The 25,942-nt window shown below is 42.4% G+C and overlaps 1 long non-coding RNA gene and 1 pseudogene across 1 annotated transcript in view; both read right to left on the bottom strand.

Annotated features, from left to right (window-relative positions):
• LOC141424748 (uncharacterized) overlaps positions 1-13,940 on the bottom strand; it is a 42,003-nt gene extending 28,063 nt beyond the window's left edge. The window contains exon 1 of the long non-coding RNA XR_012449630.1: positions 13,789-13,940. This is a non-coding gene — a long non-coding RNA (uncharacterized lncRNA). The remainder of the gene's footprint in view (positions 1-13,788) is intronic.
• Positions 13,941-19,761: 5,821 nt separating this feature from the next.
• On the bottom strand, positions 19,762-23,867 carry LOC141421498 (transcriptional adapter 2-alpha pseudogene; annotated as a pseudogene).
• Positions 23,868-25,942: the final 2,075 nt, after the last annotated feature.

Here is a 25,942-nt window from a genome sequence, read left to right on the forward strand (position 1 = left end):
GACTTATAGTTCTATCCATAGTATCTAACATTTGATAAATGCTTAAAGTTTCCAAAGCAAATTGATAGGAAATCGATTTGTATTTTCATAATAACTAATTAATCTGAATATCTGTTTAGAGTATTTTCTTTTCCTATGGAGTATTTACCTCTTTATTTTATTTATTTATTTATTTATTGGCAGTACTGGGATTTGAACTCAGGGCTTCACCCTTGCTAGGCAGGTACTCTACCACTTGAGCCATTCCACCAGCCCAAACCTCTTTATTTTTGATATTTAGTAGTCTTTATGTTTTTTTTTGTGACAACTACCTATGCAAATATACATATATAAATATATTTTTCTGAGTTATTATGGTTTTTTTGTTTTATGTAAGGCTTTCTCCACCTCCAAGATCATAAACACAAAATATTAGTGTGAGGTAAGGATCTATTTTATTTATTTTCCAAATGACTAGATGATTGTCTCAATGCTATTTATTGAATACTTTGTTTCGTCTACTATTTAGAGATACTTTTTTCCACATACTAAATTTCCATAAATGTAAAATATTAAGCTCAGATACAGAAGTGGAACTGCAACCAGGGGAAGGAGGAAGTACGTGAAAGGAGAGCTGGGACTGGCTCCTAGAAATATCTGGCCATGGGAGTTTCCAAAGCCACAGGGACTTTCTAAGTGGGGACTGTATTTTTTTACCAGTAGGGAAATAAACTGGGAGATAAACGTACTCCACACCCTACTATTAATTCATTTAACGATTATGTCATTTTGGGTTTTCTTTCCAAAATATAAAAGTATTACCCTCATCGGTACAGAAAATGAAGGTGAAATTATAAAGAATGAAAATCAACTATATGTCAGGTATAGGCCTGTGATCAGGAACTAGAGCTGCTACAAAAGCAATTTTAAGATTTCAGAGTTTTCCAGGCCCTGGTGGCTCATGCCTATAATCCTAGCCATTTGGAAAGCTGAGATCAGGAGGATGGAGGTTCGAGGCCAGCCTGGGCAAATAGTTTGTGAGACCTGCCCCCCCAATCTCCAAAATACCCACAGCAAAATGGATAGGAGAGAGGTATGGCTCAGCAAGCATGAAGCCCTGAGTGCAAAGCCCAGTCCCACCAAAAAAGAAAGAAAAAAAAGATTCTAGAGTTTAATTTCCTTTTGATTTATTACTCATATTGCAGTCAGAATGATTTTTTTCAACAAACTAATGTTTGCCACTCCAGCTCCCACCTCCTGTTTAAACCATTCAATGCTTGCTTGCTTGCTTTCTTTCTCTCTTTCTTTTTTGGTACTGGGATTGAACGCAAGGCCTCCTGCTTACCAGTTTGGCACCCCTTCAGCCTATTGTTTAAAAAATTTTTTTTTCTGGTCATACTGGGGTTTGCAGCTGCTTCTTCTCCTTCCTCCTTCCTCCTTCCTCTTTCCTCCTTCCTCCTTCCTCTTTCCTCCTTCCTCCCTCCGCCTCTTCCTCCTTCTTCCTTCTTTGTCCTTCTTCCTTCTTCTTTTTTGGCATGCATTCTACCCCTTGAGCCATACTCCCAGCCCCCTACTGCTTAAATTCTTACCATGGCCTAAAAAGATGCTTTTCGTGGTGACCACATGCTGATTTGCCCGGTTCTCGAAAAGCACTCTCTGAGTGTGGTTTACTTTTACTCCAATGGTTTGTGTGTGGTTAACTCCACCCGTGTTCCCACAGGAGGCATGTGACTTACACTGAGCCCATCACCATAGCATCACTGCCTGTTAATCTGGTAGTTTGTAACCATGATGAATGTCACCTTCCCCTCAACTCGGGGTTGGCCCTGTGGCTGCTTTAGCTGTTAGAATTCAACAGATGTGATGCTGTGCCAGCTCCAGGCCAGAGTCTTAAGAAAGACTCATGACTTCTGCTTTTGTGCTCTTGGAAGGCCTGAACCAATGTACAAATGGTCTAATAATCCTGGGGGAGACCAAATAGAGACTACATGAGAGAATCTTAGCTGTGTAGCCTCTGTGCCAGGTGGATGCAGCTGCATGAGTGACCACTGACAAAGGCAACAGAAGAACTGGCCAGCTGAACCCCAATCACAGAATTACAAGCAAACAAAACAGAATGTTTCTTTATACCATTCTTCTCCTTAAAGGTTGTTTTTGGCCATTATATTTTGAGGTAGTTTGTTCTGTAGCAATAGAGCCACCTCAAGAAAATGACTCTTTGGGCTAGAGGAGTGCCTCAAGTGGTAATGCACCTGCCTAGCAAGTGTGAGGCCCTGAGTTCAAATCCCAGTTCTACCAAAACCAAAAAGAAAATGCTTCTAACTCTTCTAGACCAGGTCGATACCACCATTAGACATTGTCACAGCATTGCACACCTTTTCTTTCAAATATTTATTGCAATGTATGACTACATGTGTGCCTCACGAATGCCTTTCCCAACCCTAGGATGCACTGGGCTCTAGCCCCAGCTGCAGAAAAAGTCATGCAAAGGGCTTATCTTAGAGTAGGCTTTTAGATATGTTTGTTTCCTTTCAATTTTTAAAACATGTGTCACGTCTGGTGTAGAAACACTAGCTTTCTTGGCAGGAGTGGTGGCATACACTTGTAAGCCCAGCACTTGGGAGGCTGAGGCAGGATGATTGAGAGTTCAAAGCCAGAGTGGGCTACACATTGAGACCCTGGCTAAAAAGCAAACCAAACCAGAATGACTTTCCTTTTCAGAGTCCCCTTCCTAAATTAAAGAGCTTTAGGAAGATTTTGCCCGACCCAAAGATATCAGTCCTTGCTATGTGGTTCTCAAATGAGGTTTGCCTGCTATAGGAGCCTCCTCTACTTCCTTTTCCCCTTTTCTGTCTGACTACCACTCACCCCGATGTAGGTTTGGTCATAGGAGGTTTGGCACAGAGAAGGCCCCACAGCACAACTCCACCCAATTCGTAGTGCACGATTGTATTCTCAAGCAGTGGGCACCATAAACAGGAAAATTCGATTTTAAAAGATCTGTGCTTCACGGGGTTTACAGTGTTCAGACTCACACAGGAGGTTCTTTCAAATTGCACACAGGGAAGAAATCAGTGACTAATCTTGGTAATCTTGCAAAGTACAGAGACTTCCAATTCTAAAGGATTTTACTGGTGAGTCATTTAGTTAAAAAAGGAAATCCATATCGGTAATAAATCTTTGTAGAAGAACTTTATGTTCTTTTAAAATTTTTATTGTTTCTAGGTGGCTACTTCATCTAGCATTATCAAAAGAACAGACTTCTGTTGCAATATAAAATGATGCTTTCTGAGAAATTGTTCCTAATATTTTTTAAGTTGACACAGGAGATTTATTATGGAGGATACTTCCAGAGGACCAGAACTGTCACTAAATTTATTCTGTGTTATTTCCATTGTATAATATTATAGATTGTCAACATTTGCCATTGGAGAGGTTTGGTCGCTATACTTGTTCTTTTGTTTTTTGAGCCACACATCCAGTCCATTTTGCTCTGGATATTTTGGAGACAGGGTCTGTCTCCCCTCCCCTCTCTTCTTCCCTTGTCTACCGTGTTCTATCACAAAGTCCTATCTATCCTTCCTCTCTAATCTGTCTCCTCCTCTCCTTTTGTACTATACCTGCTTTAGTTTACCCTCTGTCAGCTTGGCCTTTGGACTTTTGCTGTGGCTTCATGAGGGATTTTCCTGCCTTTAGTCTTAGCCTCATTCTATCTCCTTCCAAATGTACCTTCCTCCACAGTAGGACAGTGACTGGTGACTCCCTTTCTTAAAACCTTTCAGTGACTCAGCATTCCCTATAGCAGATGTCCTAAACATATGGTCCACAGACTTTAGCAGATATATGGACAAAGTACCAGGACCCTCTGAAGTCATGCAAATGACAGAAATATGTTCATTTCTCTCGAGAGGGTCTGTAGGTTTCACCACATTCTCCTACAGGTCTGTGGCTCACAAAGAGAGCTACTGTACTGGACTACAGGAGAAAAACACATTCCTTGATGTATAGCACAATTGTCATAAGGGTAGAGGTGAAAAGATGCCATTAGGCACCCCAGGCAAAAGGTATATATATATTTGTACACATACATACACACACGCACACACAGGATTAGGTACTGGGGTTTGAACTCAGGGCCTTGCACTTGCTAGGCAGGCACTCTACCATTTGAGCCATGCTCCCAAGCCCTTTTTGCATTGGCTATTTTTGAGGTGGAGTCGTGCTTTATGTCCACGCGGGCCTGAACCACAATCCTCCTATTTGTGCTTGCTGGCATAGCTGGGATGACAGGTATGCGCCACCATGCCCAGATAGTGGTTGAGATGGCAATCTCGAAAACTTTTTGTTCAGGCTGGCCTGGAACAACAATCCTCCTGACCTCTAGCTCCTGAGTAGCTAGGATTATAGGTGTGAGCCATTCCCCAGCCTGATCAACATTCTTTGAGAAGTGCCATCTCAGGCCCTCTCAGAATGGTCTCTCCTGATTTTTCTGAGAGCTTATAGTGTCTCTGTGTCCATGACAGCCTACTGGAGCAAACTGTGAACTAACTCTCTCAGGGTAGGGATGCATTGCCCGGAAGAGGTTTTACCTCCATGCCTCTTTTCAGCTTGGCATTGGGACAGTGTGTATCAGTTCCAGCACAGTGTGTATCAGTTCCAGCACATTTCTGGGGCCACAAGTGGGCCCAAGTGGAATCCAAGAACACCCTCAGGTGACCCCTGATGTTGACTTTCCCAAGTTGGATAAGACTCCAAGCTTATTTGAAGATTTCTCTCTCAGACATGAGTCCCCTCATGATCTGACTTTGACCCCACCTCTGCCATATGTCCTATACACCAAGTGTAGTAAAATATTAGAATGTGCCTGGACCAGCTGCACACTTTCATGACTCTCTCTACCTCTGAATAACAATTAACACCAATAATAGTAATAATTCAAAATTCCAACCCAGATTCTAGGAGGTGGATAACATTACTCCCAGTTTATAAGTGAGGAAATCAAGGTTAATAGAAGTTAACTAATTTGCCCAGAACTAACAAAGGAAGTAAGTGTGACCTAGAATGGCACTTGTGTTTTTCCTCTGGTGAATGACACTTCTCATAGTGTCAGCTCACATCACTTCCTCATGACACTGTCCTGACTTCTCTGGGTAGAGTTAAGCACCCCTTCCTCCATGCTCCCATAGCATTTTCAAACATTTTTTCACTGTAGTAGTAACAACAATCACAGAAAATTGAAAGAGTGAGAAAGAGTCCTCAGTAGTGCATCTACCCAAATGCAATCACTGTTGGTGTTTCTGACTATCCTAAGGCCACTCAATAATGTCACAATCATTATGCATATACTATCTTGTAGTCTGCTTTTTGGGGTCTAGTAATATAAGTATAAACATTTCCCCTTGTAAACCCGACTTATTCACAGATCTATTACATGTGGTTTTGACCACACACAGTAAAAAATAAATTAAAAAATAAATCAAAAGAAATTTCAAAACTAAAATTTTAAATCTCCTGCATTGCACAGCTTGGATACAGGGAAGCACTCAGTCCTGCGTATTTGTCAGTTGTGTTCAAATCTTTCTGTGATCTGCTGAGTGTTTCCCTGCCCTTAATTTCATGAAAATCTGCCTCCCAAAAAGCAAATGGTGTCCTAAAAGCAAGGTGAAAGTGAATGTGCTTAACTGAAGTGATCAAGTGAAAATGTGAGACTTGCTGAAAGGCTGCATGTCTTTAGCAGAGGTTGGGCGGGGTTATGGAAAATGGATCAAGCATCAGCAGTGTAGACCTGAACACCAACACTATGCATCCTGAGTACCAAATAGCTAAATTGTCTTAAAACAGTGAGGAATGGACGATTAACAGTTGCAAAAACAGGAGACTGGTAGTAGGATGGCCCCAAGTGTGCTATAATCTGGGTTCCTGTCCTATTCCTCCGCAGTCATCTCCTGCCTCCCCCACCCCCTTCGGAGGACTGACACTGTCTTCAGGGGTTCCTCAGACCACAAATTGGGCAGCTTGCTTCATTGTTCATGTAACTTGAGAGGAGGGAAGAAACTTAACAAAATAAATAATAGCTGGGTGCTGGTGGCTCACATAAGTAATCCTAGCTTCTCAGGAAGCAGAGATAAGGAGGATTTAGGTTCAAAGCCAGCTTGGGAAAATATTTTGAGAGACCCTATCTCAGAAAAATCCATCACGAAAAAGGGCTGGTGGAGTGGCTCAAGGTGTAGGCCCTGAGTTCAAGCCATAGTACTGCCAAAAAAAAAAAAGATAAAATAAACTTAAAAATAAAAAAAGAGGACTGGAGGTGTGGCTCAAGCACTTGCAAATGTGAAGCCCTGAGTTCACACCGCAATCCTACTAGAAGAAGAGGAGGAGGAGGAGGAAGAAAAAGAAAAAGAAGAATCATGAGATGGGGAACAGTGCTACCTAATGATGGAATAAAGTTCCACTTTTCAGTCTGATTGGGCCTGACTGGGTCACTTATGTTCTTTCTGAACAAAGAGTAGTCCCTGGGGCATTCTAACCTACCCTAAACTTAACCCTAACAAACCCTCGGCAATACCACTGGATAGATTGTGGTTTTTGGCTGGGTGGTGGTGACTCACACTTGTAATCCTAGCTACTCAGGAGGCAGAGAGCAGGAGGATCATGATATGAGGCCAGCCCAGGCAAGTAGTTCCTAAGATCCTATCTCAAAAATACCCAACATGGGAGCTGGAGGTGTGGCTCAAGCAGTAGAGCGCCTGCCTAGCAAGTGGGAAGCCCTGAGGTCAAACCCCCAGTATCATCAAAAAAGGAAATCTACACGTTTTTTGAAAATACCAACGCAAAAAAAGGCTGGCAGTGTGGCTCAAGTGTTAGAGCACCTGCCTAGCAAGCAAGCACAAGGCCCTGAGTTCAAACTCTAGTGCCATCAAAAAAAAAAAAAAGTAAGAAAAAGAATTCCAGGCCTGCCTGGGTAAAGGTGGTCAAATCCTGTCTCAAAAACAAAAAGAAAAGAACAAAGGAAAATAAAACAAAAACCTGGAGTCGTGGCTCAAGTGATAGAAGGCTTGGCTGATGTGCTTTAGGCCTCCTAATACCGCAAAAAAAAAGAGAGAGAGAGAGCGAGCGCACAGTGGATAGGCACCTGTAGTTGAGGATTGTTCCTGTCTCATGATTGAATCTTACTCGAAATCCTTTGCTGACAAGACAGACACCAGGGCACCAAAAGATAGCAATAGAGCCAGGTTTCACCTACACTTGGCTCTCTGTTAATCCAGTTCAATATAAAGGTGCCACTTGTGGTGCTCTTCAGTTGCTGAGATGGTGCTGCCTGTTGACAGCCACCCCTTTGGGCTGAAGTGGGGATTGGGGGCTGGTGGTAAGGGGCTTTATCAGCAGCTGCACAAGCGTACCAGGTGCCTGAGACTGTGTGTGTGTATGTGCGCACGTGTGTATATTCTGACCCATCTTACTGTTTTCCTGTAGCAGGTGTGGGTGTAGCACTGTGCAATTGCAACTCTTTTTTTTTTCCTCATTTAAACACAGAGGAGGCAGATTTCTGTTAATATGAAAAAGGAAAAAGCAAGCCGGGTGCTGGTGGCTCATGCCTGTAATCCTAGCTACTCAGGAAGCAGAGATCAGGAGGATTTCAGTTCAAAGCCAGCCCAGGCAAACAGTTCACAAAAATGGGTTGGTGGAGTGGCTCAAGGTGTAGGCTCTGAGGTCAAGCCCCATAATGCAAAAAAAAAAAAGAGGAAAAGAAAAACAGATATGATTTCTACACCCAACCAGCCTTCTCATTAGGGATTATTTATTTATTTATTTTTGTGACCTCCTCTTTGGGGATTTTTTTTTCATTTTTCTTTTATTATTCATATGTGCATACAAGGCTTGGTTCATTTCTCCCCCCTGCCCCCACCCCCTCCCTTACCACCCACTCCACCCCCTCCCTCTCCCCTCCTCAATACCCAGCAGAAACTATTTTGCCCTTATTTCTAATTTTGTTGTAGAGAGAGTATAAGCCATAATAGGAAGGAACAAGGGGTTTTGCTGGTTGAGATAAGGATAGCTATACAGGGCATTGACTCACATTGATTTCCTGTGCATGTGTGTTACCTTCTAGGTTAATTCTTTTTGATCTAACCTTTTCTCTAGTACCTGTTCCCCTTTTCCTATTGGCCTCAGTTGCTTTAAGGTATCTGCTTTAGTTTCTCTGCGTTAAGGGCAACAAATGCTAGCTAGTTTTTTAGGTGTCTTACCTATCCTCACCCCTCCCTTGTGTGCTCTCGCTTTTATCATGTGCTCATAGTCCAATCCCCTTGTTGTGTCTGCCCTTGATCTAATGTCCACATATGAGGGAGAACATACGATTTTTGGTCTTTTGGGCCAGGCTAACCTCACTCAGAATGATGTTCTCCAATTCCATCCATTTACCAGCGAATGATAACATTTCGTTCTTCTTCATGGCTGCATAAAATTCCATTGTGTATAGATACCACATTTTCTTAATCCATTCGTCAGTGCTGGGGCATCTTGGCTGTTTCCATAACTTGGCTATTGTGAATAGTGCCGCAATAAACATGGATGTGCAGGTGCCTCTGGAGTAGCAGTCTTTTGGGTATATCCCCAAGAGTGGTATTGCTGGATCAAATGGTAAATCAATGTCTAGCTTTTTAAGTAGCCTCCAAATTTTTTAGATGCCTCATCTATTCTTCCTGGTCTCTGAGAAGGAGCATACCTAGCTGAAGAACAATGATAAAGGTCATAGCCTATTAACGACATGTGCTTTCTGTAACGTGGAAATTCCATGGTTCTGTCCTGACTCTGGGGACTCTCCTACCCTGTGAGGTCCTCTCCTGTGGCTCCTCCAGGAGAGGTGCTGACCTAGTTTGAGAGGCAAGGGGTTGCTCTCCGGGGAGAACTGTTATTTTTCCTACTTGTAGCCTAAATGATGAGCATGATGTATTCAGAAGAGAAGGGCTTGGGAGTGCGGCATTGCAGGCGAGGAAGCCTGCGGTCAGGCTAGCCCAAGTCTGCAGAACTCAGAAAGAAAGTCTCATTGGCTCCACGTGTAGAGAGTGAGCAGAGGGAGCCAGGTGAGAGTGGAGGTGTAGTGAGAGCGAGATCTGCACAGCCCTTCCTCAGTGTCACCAACTTAGGATTCCAGCCAGGTCTGGGAGCCATTGCAGTAGAGCTTTGAGGCGACAGTCAGGACAAAGTTTCAGTGTGTAATGTTTTCCTCCTCTAAAAGTTTCATTATATAATTAATTATTAAATTAGAAGATTGAGGAGGGGGCGGAGTGGGTGGTAAGGGAGGGAGTGGGGGCAGGGGGGAGAAATGAACCAAGCCTTGTATGCACATATGAATAATAAAAGAAAAATGAAAAAAAAAAAAAGATTGGCTTTCCACCCAATGTTTTATTTTGAAAATTTTCAAACAAGAGAAAACTAAAACAATCATCTATATTCTAAAATTAATGTGTTGATATCTTTCCTGTGTCATCTATATATTCATCTAACCATTTTTCTATCCATTCATAGGCCCACATTTTTTTGGGAGGGAGTAGATGGGGTCTTGCTATGTAGTCCAGGCTGGCCTTGATCTCATAATCCTATCTGAGCTTTTTCAGTACCGGGATTATAGGTGTACACTATCATGCCTGATTCCATTTTACCTTTTGATATGTATCAAGGTAAGTTACAAGCTGTTTGTTGGTGCTCATGCCTATAATCTTAGCTACTTAAGAGGCAGAGATCAGAAAGATTGCAGTTGAAAGCCAGCCTGGGCAAATAGCTCAGGAGACCCTATCTCAAAAAAATCCAACACAAAAAAAGGGTTGGTGGAGTGGCTCAAGTGGTAGAGCACCTGCCTAGCAAGCATAAGGCCCTAAGTTAAGACCCCAGTGCCACCAAAAAAAAAAAAAAAAAGATAATTTACAGTCTTCATCCCTAGACACTTCAGCATGAACATCATTAGCTAGCATTTAATATTTGGTTATTTATTTCTTACCAGTTTTGGGGATTGAACTCAGGGCTCTTGCTTAGTATACTCTACCACTTGAGCCATGCCTCCAGTTTGTTTTTGAGGCAGGATCTCTATAAGTAGCCCAGACTGGCCTTGAACTTGCAGTTCCCCTGCCTCAGCCTCTCAAATGCTGGGGTTACAGTTGTACCACAACACCTGGCCAAGAAAAACATATGCATCAGGCAAAATTATTTAAAAATGAGTATTTCCAAAGATAAAGACCATTTTGTAGGGATAAATAGGTCAATTAAATGAGTTTTTTTGTTTGTTTGGTTGGTTTTTTTGCAGGACTTGGGGTTTGAGCTCAGGGTCTCATGCTTGCTAGGCAGGTGCTCTACCACTAAAGCCACTCTGCCAGCCCTAAAATTAAATTATTAAAGCAACAATTAACAAGAGAAAAACAGATATATAATCATACTTGGACATATTACTTGGAGTATTCCTCTTTCAGTATGTGATAATTTGACAGAATACCAATAAGGATGTAGAGGATTTGAAAAATACTTTTTTTTTTTGTGGTTCTGAGGTTTAACTCAGCCTACACCTTGAACCAGCCCATTTTTGTGTTGAGTATTTTCAAAATAGGGTCTCTTGAACTACTTGCCCAAGCTGGCTTTGAACCTAGATCCTCCTGATCTCTGCCTCTTGAGTAGTGAAGATTACAGGTGTGAGCTCCTGGCACCAAGTTCAGAGAATGAATTCTTTACATTCTCCAAGATATGCTTATGTGCTGCCGGGCAGTATATGACAGTAAAAACTAACACCATTTGCAAAGCATCAGAGCATAAAACACCTAGGAATAAATACATGTAACAAAATGTACAAAACTTCAAAACCAAAGAACCCTGAAGGATAAAAAGTAGTACAGAGAGAAATTAGAGACCTAAATAAATGCATCATGGATTGGAAGTTTCCATTTTATTAAGCTGCCAATCCACCTGACATTGGGCATGGCCTCAAGGTCACTGTAATTGAAATCCTAGCAGGATTATTTACATGGGGAAAGATGAGCTAAAGCCCACGTGCGATTGCCAAGGGTCTGGAATGGATCATAATCTTGAAAGAGGAAAAAGCTGGGGGACTTCACTACCTGATTTCAAGAATTGCTACAAGCTGGGTATGGTGGTACATGCTTGTAATCTCAGCACTCAGGGGGCTGAGGCAGGAGAATGAGTTCAAGGCCAGCCTGGGCTACATAGTGAGTTCTAGGCAAGGCTCAGCCATGTAGAGAGACCCCGTTTCAAAATAAAGCCAACCAATTAACAAATAAAACAAACCAAGACAACAACAAAAAACTCAACAAAAACAAAAAAAGAAAAACTACAAAGGTATTCAGTGTGACATTGGTATAAGTAAATCAAGGAAACACAACAGAGTCCAGCACAGGAGGATAACTTTATTGCTGGCAGCAGTTAATTAATTAGATATGTCAAAACAGCTACTGGAGAATATTGTGACTGTTCCCAATCCAAAGAAATGATAAATGCCTGAGGTGACAGATAATATCACTTACCCTGATCTGATCATTCCAGGTGTGTGCCACCTTGTACTCCACAGATACAAATGTGCTTAAAAATTATATGTTAAAAAGAACAGAATCTAGAAATAGACCCATGTATACACATACAGTAAACTGACAGGTCAACAAATGTTTTCCATCTCTATGGAAAAACTGTCATTGCATTGGTGGTATATACTCATGGCAGTTTCCAATTTGGAGCTATGTTATCTGTGTTCTGAGGGCTAAGTTATATCTGTTACTACTGCACCAGTTTGCTCCAATCAGAGGAAGGGTATCAAGTGACTTTGTTAAGGGATTGCAGTACCATTGAGGACACAAAGGTACCATTTAGAAAATGGTTATGTCATTATTTAACATTTTATATTTGGATGATATACTAAAAATGGCCATCTGCTTTTAGTCCATCTCCTACATTCAAAATAGGAAAGACTTCTGATTCCACTCATGCCCAATAATGCATATTAGGAAACTGGTAGCTGGGATGGAAGAGTAGGTGTTATTTCCTAGCACAAAAGGAAATCTCACAAAACAATGGCTGGACAGCTTCAAAGAGTTAATGCCTACTGCAATTTATTTCCAAAGAAAGAAGAATCAAGTTCACTGTATATCCTTCATGTATGTGGGATCTAGTGTTATTATTGGGACTAAGGGAGGTTAATAAAAAGGGGAATTTTCAGGCTGGGGCCAGTGGCTCATGCCTGCAATCCTAGATAATCCTGAGATGGAGATCAGAAGGATTGAAATTCAAGATCAGCCCAGGCAAAAAGTTTGTGAGACTCCATCTTAACAATAAAATGCTGTGCGTGATGGCAGGCACCTAGCATCCTAGCTATTCAGGAGGCATAAATAGGAGGATCACAGTCCAGGTCTGCTTGGGCATAAATGTGAGACCCTATTTGAAAGAATAACTGAAGCAAAAAGGGCTGGGGAGTGACTCAAGTGGTAGAGTGCCTGCCTAGCAAGCAGAAGGCCTTGAGTAGCACACAAAAAAAGAATTTTGTGTTCTAACAAACTAAAACGTAAGTTTTGAAAACTTTTTCTTATACTGTGTTTTGAGAGAAGTTTCTTTTTGGGAGAGAGTAGGACCAGGGTTTGAACTCAGGGTCTCATGTTTGCCAGGCAGACTCTCTTGGGCAATGTCCCCTCCCCACAACCAGAGGGATTTCTGGAGGGCAGAGCATCAAGCTGCTATATGATTCTCCTGCCCAGATCTGAGGACTCTGCAATTGAGTCCTGCTTGATATTCCCCAAGTTCCTGTCTCCAAAAAAAGCCTAGTGACATTAGAGGGTCAAGGAGCAGCTAGAGTAGCCAAAAGCGCCCATCGTGGAAGGTGTGTTCTCTCTTCTACATGCTGCTACAGAAGCACCACAAACTCTTTTGCCCTGTCTGTAAAGTGTTATATCCTCCCTTGTCTGTGCAGCCAGTGACACTTCCATACTGTAATATTCAAATTACAGAAGCTGTTAGATTGCATCTCTTTGGTTAGATAAAAGGCCTGAGGATCCTCTGAGCATTTCAGGTTCCTTTCTAAGCCTCCTTACTACATGTTACAAATCATCTCTTAGAAAGGATTACCTCCACAAGTGGATCCTTGCATCCATTTTGTATGACTCGTAGTTTGCTGTTTATGGAGTGTGTAACCATGGGCCACTACATTATCTAATACAATCCTGACGAAGCTCCCCAAATAGATACTTTCATGTTTCCATTTTACAATTAACTTACCTTAGGACAGAGACTTTGGTGATGATAGAATTGAACTTCAAATGCAGACACAGGTCCCCAAGAACAAGCTCTTACCACTACTCCATATTCCCTCACTGAGCTCAGGAGGACGTAATTCTGGCCTTATCCCGAGTCCTAGGTACTTTCTGTAACTTCCTTTGTATTTATGGCACTGTCAGCTGTTGCCTTGCATAGGCAGAAAAACTACACTATGCAGCACAGGCTAAAAGCAAAATAACAAGCAACTGTGTGGCCTGTAGGGAGCTTTTGATCTTGCTAAGATTTAGTTAAGTAGTGGTTTCAATTTGCAATCCACACGAGAATCATCTGTGGAATTTTAACAAGTCCTGAGGACAGAAATTCTGATTTAATTGTTCTGGAATGAGGTCTGGATGTGAGGAGTTTAAAATTTACTTTGCAGGTGATTATAATATGTAGCCAAGGTTGAGAACCAAATAGTTAGAAAAAAAAATCCTCATATAAAACAGTATCAGAACAACTACAATGTCTAAAATGATATAATTTGAAATCTATTTATTCATTTCTTACCTCTTTCCACAAAGGATGTGATGTGGCTAAAAATTACTTGGTAGAGAATGAATCCCACAGAGTGGCACAGAGTTCTTGGTTTATTCATCAAATAAACCAAAAATGTTCTAGAAGAGATGAGATCGGTGTAGCAATGCTTCAGGTACATTTTATTTTCCTGGTTTTGGTTTGCCAGGCAGCCCTGGCAGATTTTAGGGAAAAAACAGCTGATTGGGCCAAGTACTGTTTCTAGGTGACTGATTGGTTCAAGGACTGTTTCTAGGCAGTTGATTGGTCTGGTTGCTGTTTCCATGCTGTCTAGCCAGTAGGTTACCTTGTCTCCAATGGTTACTCAATCTTCAAAGTGATAAGAGGTCTCCAAAGCTTGTGTGGAATTATACTTTGTCTTCATTGCAGAAGCTGATTGAAGAGAATGCCATTGTTTTAAGGATGACTCAGAGGCACATTGTACATTTCTTTGGTCTATCTTTCCCTCCCGGTTTTGAATTGCTTGTAAGGTAGAAGCTTCCTAAATGATTTTTTTTTAACAAGTCAAAGAGTGGATGGAGCTATTCCCTGAAAAATTTAGGGCTGCTAAAAGGGCAGCCTTAATCTACTATGCAGTTAAACTGTTGGACTTTTTTCCCCTCTTCTCAGTAGTATATGAAGCCACTCTTAATTTAATATTATAAGGGAAAAAAACAGTATAAATATGATGGTGTAGTAACAGTGAAAACTGAGAGAACGGCAGAATCATGGCAATCTTGAAATCTTAGTAGTCAACTATTTCCAGTTTTGCATAGTTTTCTTCTAAGCTCAGTACTATTTGGACAATGACACTGTAACAATTAAGCCTTAATGTTAAGCCATGTGTTTAAAAAGGTACTATCAGTTTATTTTATAGTGACTTCCTGGGTATGACATGATATGATTTATGGACAAATTTGTTATTTTCAGCTTGAACCTCAAAGAGTATTTCTGAGTAGCATGCACACATACATGCTGGCATCCGTTTCCCCTAATTATCTCATTTAAAATAACATAAAGGACAAACATTTGTGGAGAGCTATGTTATGGTTCTCTGTGTTCAGGACTAGAGAGATAGCTGGGAGAAAACACACAAAGTCTTCTTTCTGTGATAGAGAAAGATATGCTGTAATCGCCAGAGCTGACAGAATGTTTCTTGTTCCATGAATTTTATACATACCAACTCATTTAGGACTCCTAAAAACCCCACGGAGTAGGTCCAATCATTATTATCTCTGTGGTCTCTTCTTTTTTTTTCTTTTTTGAGAGGGAATCTGCACAGAGAGGCTAATTAGATAAAGGGCTTAATTTTAGATATCTATCCTAATCTGGGCGCTGGTGGCTCACACCTGTCATCCTAGCTGCTTGAGAGGCTGAGATTGGGAAGATTCGAGTTCAAGGTCAGCCTGGGCAAATAGTTCAAGCGACTCCATCTCCAAAATAACCAGAGCAAAATGGACTGGAGGTGTGGCGCAAGTGGTAGAGCACCCACTTTGTAAGCATGAAGCCCTGAGTTCAAACCCCACTCCCACCAAAAAAACAAAACAACAAAAAAACTCCATCCTAGAAATGATTTGATCTATAGGATCAAAACCTGAAGTACTGAAATATGTCACCAGAAAAGTTTCCCTAGCCATCAACTTGTTACTCTTATTTCCTTGTTTCACTTAATGAGGTAATCCCACACTTACCCATCTTCTTCTTTCTCTGTTCTCACAGAAGTGTACACTCACTGAATCACAAATCACAAATCACAGAGAAGCAGCAGAATACAGTAAAAGGTGTTTTGAGTTTCCAGTCAAGAGATACCAGCCATGTTCTTGTGTGTCACAACCTTCTGGTCCCTTCATCTGCAATGGGGAAAACAATGTCTTCCCAATATAATTCCCTAAAGTTTCATAGGATCAAATTATCTAACACAGGTGAGATGCTAGCAGAAATGATAAGAGTACTATGTAGAGTAGACCAAAATTTCTGAACGAATTGAGCTTAGAAACATGCTGTAATTTAGTAACTCCTCAGGAAACAAACGCACTCTGCAAGGAGATCAAGAGTGATCCAGTATGAAGAGAGCGCATTTGTCTGGAAAACAGGCTGCTTCCTGAGACATGTCATTGGGGAAGATGGCATTTTCATCATGTAAAGACATAAAGCATCAGCTTCATATCAGATGTTCCATAGGAAATCCAGGCAGGCGCCAGTGTCTCACGCCTGTAACCACAGCTACTTAGGAGGCAGAGGTCAGGAGGATCGAAGTTCTGAGTCAGGTGGGGCACATAGTTTCCCAAGACCCTTCCTCAAAAAACCCATCACAAAAAAGGGCTGGCTCAAGTGGTAGAGCGCCTGCGAGCACACTTATCGAGTGTGAGGCCCTGAGTTCAAGCCCCAATACCACCAAAAAGCAAAACAAAACATGGGAAATCTGGGGTGGTCCCATTGAAGGTGCCAGGCATGCTATCAATCAGAAATTAAAAAAAATTGCCTATAAAACAATATTGGCACATATTGGTGACTGATAACTGAACTAACAAGGTTTCATTTTCCAACAGGATCTGACAGGCTCCAATTAATCTAAAATAATGTTAAATATAGATCAGTACCAAGTAGCAAAGTTTCAAATATACAGCTACTAGTAAATATCTCAAATTGTAAACATTGCTACAGATACACAGTTTGTCTCTTTTTCTTTTTTTGGCAGTGCTGGGGTTTGAACTCAGGGTCTTGTACTTGCTAGGCAGGCGCTCTACCACCTGAGCCACTCCACCAGCCCATCTTGCATTAGTTATTCTTGAGATAGCATCTCATTCTATGGCCAGGCCAACCTGGACCATGATCCTACTATCTGCGCTTCCCTATGCAGCTGGGATAATAGGTGTGAACCGATATACCCAGTCATTGGTTGAGATGGCGTCTCTTGTAAACTTTTTGCCTAGGCTGGCCTGAACCACGATCCTCCCAATCTCTACACCCTGGGTAGCTGGGATTCTGGACCCACCACGTCTGGCCCAGTTTATCCATTTCTTAGTTTTGCAAATATTATCTCTTGCAGTTGCTAGTTATTAGCCTCCCCCAATAGGTAGGCTACTCAGTGTGGTCCCCCAAATGGCAGCATCGTCATCGCCAGACTCATTAGAAATTCAGCATTTCTTATAAATGTCACAATGTGCCCCCAGCACCACAACAATAACAAAAAAATTAACAAAAGGAAAAAAATTTAACGACAACAAAAAATAAATCCAGAAATTCATAAAAATAAAAAACAAATTAAAAAAGAAAGGAAATTCAATCTCAGGTCCACTTCAGACCTACTGAATAGGAATCTCTATTTTAACTAAACCTCCAGGTGATTTTCTGCATTTAAGTTTAAGGCACACTTCTTCTTTTTTTTTTTTTCTTATTTTTCTTTTATTATTCATATGTGCATACAAGGCTTGGTTCATTTCTCCCCCCACCCCCTCCCTTACCACCCACTCTGCCCCTCCCTCTCCCCCCCCCCAATACCCAGCAGAAACTATTTTGCCCTTATTTCTAATTTTGTTGTAGAGAGAGTATAAGCAATAACAGGAAGGAACAAGGGGTTTTGCTGGTTGAAATAAGGATAGCTATACAGGGCATTGACTCACATTGATTTCCTGTGCGTGGGTGTTACCTTCTAGGTTAATTCTTTTTGATCTAACCTTTTCTCTAGTACCTGTTCCCCTTTTCCTATTGGCCTCAGTTGCTTTAAGGTATCTGCTTTAGTTTCTCTGCGTTAAGGGCAACAAATGCTAGCTAGTTTTTTAGGTGTCTTACCTATCCTCACCCCTCCCTTGTGTCCTCTCTCTTTTATCATGTGCTCATAGTCTAATCCCCTTGTTGTGTTTGCCCTTGATCTAATGTCCACATATGAGGGAGAACATACGATTTTTGGTCTTTTGGGCCAGGCTAACCTCACTCAGAATGATGTTCTCCAATTCCATCCATTTACCAGCGAATGATAACATTTCGTTCTTCTTCATGGCTGCATAAAATTCCATTGTGTATAGATACCACATTTTCTTAATCCATTCGTCAGTGCTGGGGCATCTTGGCTGTTTCCATAACTTGGCTATTGTGAATAGTGCCGCAATAAACATGGATGTGCAGGTAAGGCACACTTCTTAGGGACCATCTAATCTCTTCAAATACAAAAGCAAAAATTCAGCCTCATTGAGGTCCAATACACATGGGAGGCAGAGCTTGGATTACAACAAAGGTTTCCTGCCTCTGCTGGCAGGACCCAGCATTGCACTTCTGCTCTCAGCTTGGTTCTGCTTCCTGGTCGGGATGCTGTGGGCAAGTTTCTGATACTCTTCCAAGCCTGTTTCCTCATCTACACAGTGGGGATGGTAGCCATGTCTACTTCATACAGCTGTGAGGATTAGTGCACATTAGATAATCCCAGAACCAATACTTTGTGCAAGATATGGCACAATCTTATTTTCCAATGAAAATATTCCAGATAAGCTAGACAATAGAACTCCCTTGCTAGTCAGTGTTATTTAATCACCTGATAGGTTATGTTGATCTCTGTTACTATGAATTTGGTGACAAGGGCCAAAAATCAAACATTTGGATAGGAGCAGAGTACATAGTTGAAGAATGTGTCTCACTGGCCTAATTTCTTGGCTACTAGAGAAACGAGAAGTTGGATTGCCTGGATTTTAGCTCCATCTACTGTCCATATGCGATTCAGTTTTCAGTTGGAGAAAAAATGGACAGTTCTGGTTTTATCTTTTAATGCAAATACATCCAACTTCTCATGACTCAAGGGAAAAGAGTCAATGTATACACTTTTGATTTGTTATACTTAAAACAACAGGCTAGCCAGGCACCAGTGACTCACACCTATAATCCTTGCTACTTGGAAGGCAAAGATCAGGAGGCTCATGGTTCAAAGCCATCCTGAGCAAATAGTTTATGAGACATTATTTCAAAAACACCCAACCCAAAAAAATGGCTGGTAGAGTGGCTCAAGGGGTAAAGCACCTGCCTAGCAAATGTGAGGCCCTAAGTTCAAACCCCAGTACTGCCCAAAACAAACAAACAAAAAAACTCAATAGGCTTGGGATTCTTGGAGCTAGTCAGAAATTTGGAAACCTTCCTATTTAGTCTGGAAAGATTGGCGCCATCTTTGATGTTTTCTTCATTTATTATGTCCATTCTGTCATCAAACCCTAAGAAAAGTAGTATCTCAGAACATCAGCAAGTTGTATTGTAGTAATTAAATGTTTTCTTTGAGTTTGTCTACTTCACAAAGAAAGGGATAGGACATTATTCTAGACTGAAAATTTAGGGCATCCAGGCTCTGCTCCCTTGCAGTGCCTTGGAGAGGGATGGCGACAGGGCACTTGGAAAGGGAAGGCCTCCGCTACAGGGTTCCTGGCCTCATGAAACATGCTCTGTTCCCACAGTGAAGCTGAGAAGCATTAGAGGACTGTGGACCCAAGGGAATCACATCAAAGATGTGTCACCAGATGCTCCGTGAAAAATTCCCCTTTATCTTCTTCTTGGAAATATTTTGTCTAAGTCCTTAGAATCAAGATATAATGATTCTCGGGTTAGCAGTGGGGCAGGAATCTCCAAGAATGCCAGCACTGAGACTTCAGACCTGGGTAGCAGGAAGTGAACACAGAATCACAATGAAGTCAATTTACAAAATATAATGAGATGCAATATTCTTGCACACAAGTTTGTGGCAGGAGAATCAGCCTTCCCTATGTAGGAGCTTGTCAGGGTTGGCTGTCTACTTGCAGCATGGAACTAGAGCCATCTCATGTGGACACCTTGCTGAGGAACTGGCGTGCAGACATGAACGTGGGCGTTCAGAAGCCACCGTTCACTGGGGGACACACGGAGCCTCTGAAAAAACCATATACTGAAACACTCCAACTCCTCAGGCAGGTTCAGAGTTGGTGGCAGGAGGAAGAGAAGGAAGACAGCATGAAGTCAAGTTTGCTCACATTTTATTCTCTGTAGTGCTTGGTAGTACACAAAGAAAGGGAGAGACATGGAGGTGGACTTTAAGGTCCCCATTCTCAGTTTCGGACTGTCTAATAGAGCTTATGGTTCTCTGAGGGAGGAAGACATACAGCAGCCAAATTCCCAGGGCTGCCAAAAACTGGAAGAGGCCAGGAAGGATCCTTGTCCTCCCCTAGAGGTCCTGCCAAACCTTTATTTTGGATTTGTAGCTCTGAGAACTGTGACAAAACGTGGTGTTAAGGCACCCAGTTTGTGATGCTCGGTGTTAGGCATCGAAACTAAATGAAACTAAAATGGTGGAGAGGGCTCTGACAGTAGGTGGACCTCTGGAGTCCTGGGGTATTTTCTGGAGTGTACTCCTACTTCAGGGACAGGGACAGTGGACTCCTGGCCAGAGAGTGCTATTGTAACATTGGCAGCCACCTGCAGAAGGGCTGCTGTCTTTGAAAACTTCAGCACTCCTAAAGCAAACAGTGATTTAGAATTTGTGATTGAATGTTCAGTTCTCTTCCTTTCTTTGTTTCCTTCTTTTTTTTTCTTTCTTTCATTTTGGGAACCAAATCCAGAGCCTTGTCCATGCTAGGCCACAGCTCTACCACTCAGCTTTATCTTCAGCCTCTGTCTGAAGTTTTTAAGTTATTATTATTCTGAGTTCTTTAGAAAAGACTTTCAGGGCTGGCAGAGTGACTCAAGTGGTAGGTAAGAACTCCTGCCTAGCAAGTGGGAGACCCTGAGTTCAAACCCTGGTACCACATTAAAAAATTAAAAGAAAATGACTTTCAGGCACTAAAAACCCAAGTATGTACTAGGTAAGTTTCTCTTTAAAAGAACTTGGGAGAAGTTTGCTGCACTTATACTAAAGTGAGAGACGTTGGTTCGGAGAACATGGGCTCCATGGGCTTTGGAACCAGGAAGTGTGGGTGAGAAGAGAGAAGACCCAGGTTTGCCGATTCTTTGTACTACTTTTCTAGGGCTGCTGTAAACAAAAGTACCCAAAGCTAAGCGGCTTAAAGAAATAAAAATATATTTCCTCACTGTTTTGAAGGGTAGAAGTGTGAACTGAAGATGTGGGCAGGGCCACGATCTCTCTGACAGCTCTAGGGGAAAATCCCTTTCCATTTCTTCCAGCATCTAGTGATTGCCAGCAATTCTTACTGTTCCTTGGCTTATGGATGCATCACTCCAGTCACAGGGCTACCTTCTTCTTCTCCTTGTCTTCCTCCTCCTCCTTCTACTTTTTGGTAGCAAAACATTTCAGTTCATTAATTCTAAAAATAACAGAGATGTTTTATACACTGTGCCACCTCTTCAAAAGAATACTACAGGTCAGCTAGCCAGATTGTGAAGTACAAAGTTAGACATTAAAGTTAAAGATACATTTTGGGATAAGACTGTCATGGGGAAATTTTCCTCCTCTTTGCTTGTGAACATAAACTGTTAGCTTAGAAGAGAAAACTTTCTCATGCTCCAAAGCCTTTCTCTTCATTTTAAATCCATCTGCAATGTCTGATGGGAAAAACATAACCAGCAAAGGTCTGAGCTGGATTCCTGGCTAAACACTATGGTTAGGTTTGGTTCTGTTTATTTCTATGGTACTTGTTTTAGGTACAAGAGGTGTTAGGAACAAATATCCACTTATATTTAATATTAACTTACCTAGCATAGAACCCCTCAGCACAGCACCAATAACAGTAGTGCCTTAAAGCAGGGTAGAAGCCAGGAGCCAGTGGCTCCAGTAATCCTAGCAACTCAGGAGGCTGAGATCAGGAGGATTGCAGTTTCAGGCAAGCCCTGGCAAAAAGTTTGCGAGACTTCATCTTAACCAGTAGCTGGATATGGTGGCGTGTACCTGTTATCCCAGTGACTGTGGGAAGCATAAAATTAGGAGGATAAAGATTCAGGCCTGCCTGGGCAAAAAATTGAAACCTTTCTCCAAAATAACCAGAGCCAAAAAGGGCTGGAGACATGGCTTAAGTAGTAGAGTACCTGCCTAGCAAGTGCAAAGCCCTGAGTTCAAACCCCAGTTCTGCCCTCCTTCTCCCTAAAAAGGCAAAAAAAGCAGCATAGAGAAGAAAGTACATATTAATACAACTTTTTTCTTTTTTGTTGGAACCAGGGATTGAACTTAGGAAGGCCCTCTACCACTTGAACCACTCTGACAGACCTTTTATGTTGGTTAGTTTTTTATTTTTTTAGTACTGGGGCTTGAACACAGGGCCTACTTGAACTATTTGCCTTGGCTGGTTTCGAACCTCAATCCCCCTGATCTCTGCCTCCTAAGTAGCTAGGATTATAGGTGTAAGCCACCAGTGCCTGTTTTGTTTTTTTGGGGGAGGTTACTGGATTACTGTACTGGGTACTCAGGGTCTACCACTTGAGCCACACTCCCTAATCCTTTTGCTTTTAGTTTGTTTTTTCAGGTGTTTTGCTGTTTTGGTGGGCCTGGGGTTTGAACTCAGGGCCTCGAGCTTCCAAGGCAGGTACTTAACCACTTGAGCCACATCTCCAGCCCTAGTTTGTTTTTTCACATAGGGTTATGCTCTAACTTTGCCTGGGCTAGCCTCCAACTGTCATCTCCCTCCAGAGTAGCTGGGGCCACAGGGATGCAGCACTATGGCCAGGCTATATTAATACAGCTTAAGGTTTCTTTTGTCTTTTCCTTCCTTTTACAATGAGAATTCAGTTCAAGACCAGAATTATTCAGAATGCTTATACTGGCCTTTGAGCCACCACATTCCAAACTTCTGACTTAGAATTCCCATTCTGTACGGGCTGAGCCTTTAGTGAGGAATCCTTCTCAGATGAGGAAATCATAAGATTTTCCTGGTTTTCTTCACATCTACCTTTTTTTGAGAGTTTTATTGAGCGTAAGAATGAGTGAAAGCAGGAAAGCGCACTCCCCAAAGAAGGGAGGGGGAGCGGGCTCTGAGTGAGGTGGCTTAAGAGCAGCACTTGTAGCTCAAAAGTCACTCTTTGTTTTTGGTGGCACTGGGATTTGAACTATGGGCCTCACACTTGCTAGGCAGGTGGTCTACTGCTTGAGCCACTCTGCCAGCCCCTATTCACATTTATTTTGATGAGTGCTCTTGCCTGTGCCAGTCTCAAGCCTCTTTGTTACATTCGTTCAATAGAACAGAGTTGTATTCAGAGCAGGCTCCTAGGACCAACCTCACCATCTGACAGCTCCTTCAATTTTTCATTTCACGTTTTGTTAATTTTTCACTCTTTTAATTGAGCCAGTGAGGTTCAAGGGTGGTGCACTCCCTCTACCTGAGTTCAAAGTCATCAGAATGAAGGCGCTCTGGCTGAGCCACTGCTGGCATGCACTGCTGTCTTGGAGAACTTTGAAGAGAATGATGCATTTAAGGCCCTCCTCCTTGCTTATCTTCTTCAGGTGACAGTATGTCCTGACACTACAAAAGTTGGTAATGGTTGTCTTTTCCCTTTAGAGTTCAAATCCCAATGCACATCTTTCAATGAACTAGTCACATTTCACTGGTCCTACATTCCTTGCAAATCACCTCATTGTTTCAGGAAGGTCTTGGACCTCTGTGAGATACTGCCATTCCGTTCACTGAAACTTTCTAAGGGTGATTAATCAGTGATCTCTTCTTTCTCTCTCTTTTTTTTTTTTTCATCTTTTTCTTTCCTTTAACCTAAAACCACTACGGGCATCTTTAAGCATGTGAAATACCTGAGTGGGCTGGGCACCTGTGACTCACACCTGTAATCCTAGCTACTCAGGAGGCAGAGATCAGAAGGATCGAAGTTCAAAGCCAGCCTGGGCAAGTAGTTCTTGAGACCCTATCTCAACAAAACCCTTCATAAAAATAGGACTGGTGGAGTGGCTCAAGGTGTAGACCCTGAGTTCAAACCCCAGTATCACACACACACACACTTCCTGAGTCACCTTCAACAAAATCAGTGTTTCTCATGTCCCATTCTGCATGGTTGTCAAACTATTCCATGAAATCTGCTTGAGTTACCATGTATCCTGCCATGTCCCAAGAAAGCAGGTGGTCAGAGGCAGGCTGGGAGGTCATTTGTAGAGTGAAATGGACCAGCTGTACCATGGTGTTTGCCTTCTTGTTCCAGGCTTAGCAAACAGAGGGCTAGGATGAAATACTTCATGAGTGTGCTTCTCACTCCTCTTTGGTTTTGTGCGTATCTGATTGGCTACATTATGCCTTCCCAGTGTTGATGCATCCTAAATGACCTCTTGCAGTTGCTCAGTCATGGACAACTGAGCACCCCATATTCCTGTGAGGCATTTCAGGTCAACTTCCAAGTCCATCAGGGCTTCTACAAGGACTATTTCTTCTTGGTGGTTCAGCTCGTGTCAAGAATGGGAAATTCTGAGGTATTATTTTGTAAGTATGATGACCTTGATGTTTCTTTTTTTTGGCAGTACTGGGGTTTGAACTTAGGGCCTCATGCTTGCTATGCAGGTACTCTAACACTGGAGCCACTCTACCAAGCTCTTTTTTGTGTTGGGTTTTTCAAGATAGGGTCTCATGAACTATTTGCCAGGGATGGCCTTGAACTGTGATCCTCCTGATCTCTTCCTCCCGAGTAGCTAGGATTACAGGCGTGAACCACAGGTGCCCGGCACTTTACTGTTTCTTATGCACACATTCTCCAGTAAAACATGCTAAAGGTTCATTCCCTAATTGGCAAAGACTGCTGCTTTGATCAGTGCAGAGCTTCTTCAAGATTTCAGAGCTGGCCAACACATACCCAGGGTTATGTTTTTTTTTTTTCAGTATGGGATTTTGAACTCAGGGCCCCTTGCTTGCTAGGCAGGCACTCTACCATTTGAGCCACATCCCCATATTCCCTAAGGATATTTTCTTGTTGTATATCTTCACATGGTCTTCCCTGTGTGTGTGTGTGTGTGTGTGTGTGTATATATGCCTGCATGTTCTAGTTTTCCATTTTTATGGAACCAATCATGTTGAATTAGGACTTTCCCTATGATATCGTTTTAACTTAATTACCTATTTATATATTCTATTTCCAAGTAAGATCCCATTCTGAAGTATGAGGAGTTAGGTCTTCATTTTGTGTTGGACACAATCCAATCCATAATAGGTTTGAACTTATACAAGTTGGAGGGCCCTCTATAAGATTAAGGACATAAAATTACACAAACCTATTTAGGTCTTGGAAGTAAGGACCTTGTGGTAAAAACTCTTTTGTTTTACAGCATTAGAATAGCTGTTTGGAGGTACCCATTTGACCACCAAGCAGAAATATCATGTCCACATCTGCCTCAAATGAATTCCCCTGAACCAGTGTAGGCAAGCACAAGAGGCTGGTTATTGTTTAGTTCCCTGAGTCTGTGTCCAGGAGTTAGATAGGAACTGAGACCTCTTAGAGAGGAGCATTTGTCTCTGAAAAGTGTGATTCTGTTTAAAGATTGCTGGGTAGCAATCTTTAAAGACTGGTGGGTAATTTTGAATTTATCTTTAATCTGTGTGAGATTGTCACTGGATTCAGGTCACCAGGTCCTGGTTCCAGAAAGTTCTTGGTCTGATCAGAGAAAGAATTCAAGGATGGCCCGGATGGCCTGGCACCAGCCAGCATTAAAAGGAAAAGTAAGACATTGAGGAGAATTCCAAGATGGCGGCTAGAGGTAGGAAGCAGAAAGCGAGCCTCCTATAGTGAAATCTTGGAGAGAAGCTGGAGACACACTTTGCAGGCATAATCACTGAGAAAAGGCATAACTTTGACCCCTCCACATCTCCAGCGGGTGCAGAGAATCGCCACTTCACGTTAAACGGAGAACCGAGGAGGGCCCCGGGGGCCGCCAGTGGCCGGCGCCCAGACGGCTTGGGAAGACGCGGACCAGGTGAGCTTCGTGGTACCGTGGTAGCCCCACAGCCAAGCCTGGGCCAGAGCAGCATAGCCCCCTGGACAGACTGACCTCCCCCTGGACAGACTGACCTCCACCTGGGAAAAAAAAAAAAAGAGAAACTGAGTAATAAGCAATAAGAACAGTTAAGACACGCTGGAAAGAGGGTGGGGCGCCCTGATCGCTGAAGATTGGGGGAAGGGAATCCTTCCCGGGACTGTAAACAAGCCGGGCGGCCGGAGAGCCTCTGGCGGGAGCGGGGCGCGCGCCCAGCAACCAGAAGTGGGGAAGCTT

This window comes from Castor canadensis, chromosome 1 (assembly GCF_047511655.1).
Source record: "Castor canadensis chromosome 1, mCasCan1.hap1v2, whole genome shotgun sequence".
Taxonomy (NCBI): domain Eukaryota; kingdom Metazoa; phylum Chordata; class Mammalia; order Rodentia; family Castoridae; genus Castor; species Castor canadensis.